The following is a 1981-nucleotide window of genomic DNA, read 5'->3' as shown; positions in this document are numbered from 1 at the left end:
GTTAGGATTATGCTATGCGATGCTACTTGGTGAACTTACCATCTACTCTCTTCTCCTGCTGCAAGATGGAGGTGACCAGAAGCGTAGTCTTCGATAGGACTAGCTATCCCCCTCTTATTCTGGCATTCTGCAGTTCAGTCCACATATGATACCCTTATTCCTTTTGATACCAATGCATACATATGTAGTGTAGCTCCTTGCTTGCGAGTACTTTGGATGAGTACTAACGGTTGCTTTGCTCCCTCTTTTCCCCTTTCTATACTCGATTTTTGCGACCAGACGCTGGAGCCCAGGAGCCAGATGCCACCGTCGACGACGACTACTACTACTCGGGAGGTGCCTACTACTACGTGCAGCCCGCTGACGACAACCAGGAGTAGTTTAGGAGGATCCCAAGCAGGAGGCCTACGCCTCTTACGATCTGTATCCCAGTTTGTGCTAGCCTTCTTAAGGCAAACTTGTTTAACTTATGTCTGTACTCAGATATTGTTGCTTCAGCGGACTCGGCTATGATCGAGCTCTTGTATTCGAGCCCTTGAGGCCCCTGGCTTGTAATATGATGCTTGTATGACTTATTTTATTTGTAGAGTTGTGTTGTGATATCTTCCCGTGAGTCTCTGATCTTGATCTTACACATTTGCGTGTATGATTAGTGTACGATTGAATCAGGGGCGTCACAAGTTGGTATCAGAGTCGACTGCCTGTAGGAATCCCCCTTCCACACTCCTTGGCCGAGGTCGAGTCTAGACATTACAAAACTTTTACTAACATGGCTGTGTGCCTTACGGGCCCACGTCGCCATCTGGGTAGTAGTAGGATCTTTTATTCCTCGACCTATACTCTGGGACTCTGACATCTCTTCTATTCGGGTTAAACGATTTTACTAACTCTGACTCTAGGTTCTCGATAATACTTTCTCCCGGAGAGCCCTCATTATAGATGATCGTCTGCTGCACTAGAAGAATCCGAAGATACTCTCCGATGTTCTCTTAAGACTTTATGGCATCGCTTTTGCAATTCCCTTCCATCGATATACCCTTATGGATAACTACCTACAATTGTCGTTCATACCTTCATCCTCAGTTGCTCTTGTTATTACAAGATGCCCTAAATTGCTCTCTGTTGTTCCGAAAATCCTTTAAGCTTACTGCCTTGCAGTTCTTTACCACATGAATACCCCTATTGAAAATTCCTCGCACTTATTGAGTATCTGTTCATCCCCAGTTGTTCGTATGCTTCATAAGATACTCTGAAATACTATCCGACCTTCTGAGCATCCTCTTCAAACTGTTGCTCTGCAAATACTTGTATGCTTACATTATGGATGCTCCCATATCACTAGCAATATTCACTAATATCTTTTGACACCGTCATTTTGATCCTATTGATTCAACATGTGTGGGAATGCACACAATCATCTATCAACCCTTCTAAACTATCTTTCCGGCTCAGACGTCATTTTGAACATGAGCTGGTTCTTGACCAATTAATGCCTTAATCGGTTGTGCTTCTAAGTCTATTGAACTTATTCATTTTCAATCAGAACGATTGCTTCTGATCCCTTGATTTGGAAATCTTAATTCCTTTGCCTTTGAGCTTTGCTTTAGTCAGTTGTTTCTATAATAAAATGCCTTTGCATTGTTTCTTCTATTGGTGGTGTGCAAATGCTCACATCAACTCCGTTATGGACCGTCAGATCATGTGTTGAATTTTCATCCGATAGTGTCCCTTGTATACAAAAACCTCAAGAAGTTCTTTCCCTGATACATAATGCCATTGGTAAATCCTATTCTGTGATTGGCCAACCATGCTCTACTTTCGAGCTGGTGATATGTACTATTGAAGCTTGTGGTATATGTTTCCATGATGCCCTGATGGGTTGAACCTACGCCTTCCCTAATCTGTGTGAACCCGAAAGATTTCGCGGAACATACTTATCTGGTATTGCACCAAGTAAAACTTTCCACAACTAATGTCATTT

The sequence above is a fragment of the Triticum dicoccoides genome, chromosome 6A (assembly GCF_002162155.2).
Source record: "Triticum dicoccoides isolate Atlit2015 ecotype Zavitan chromosome 6A, WEW_v2.0, whole genome shotgun sequence".
In the NCBI taxonomy this organism is placed as follows: Eukaryota; Viridiplantae; Streptophyta; class Magnoliopsida; order Poales; family Poaceae; genus Triticum; species Triticum dicoccoides.
This window is presented reverse-complemented; position numbering follows the sequence as displayed.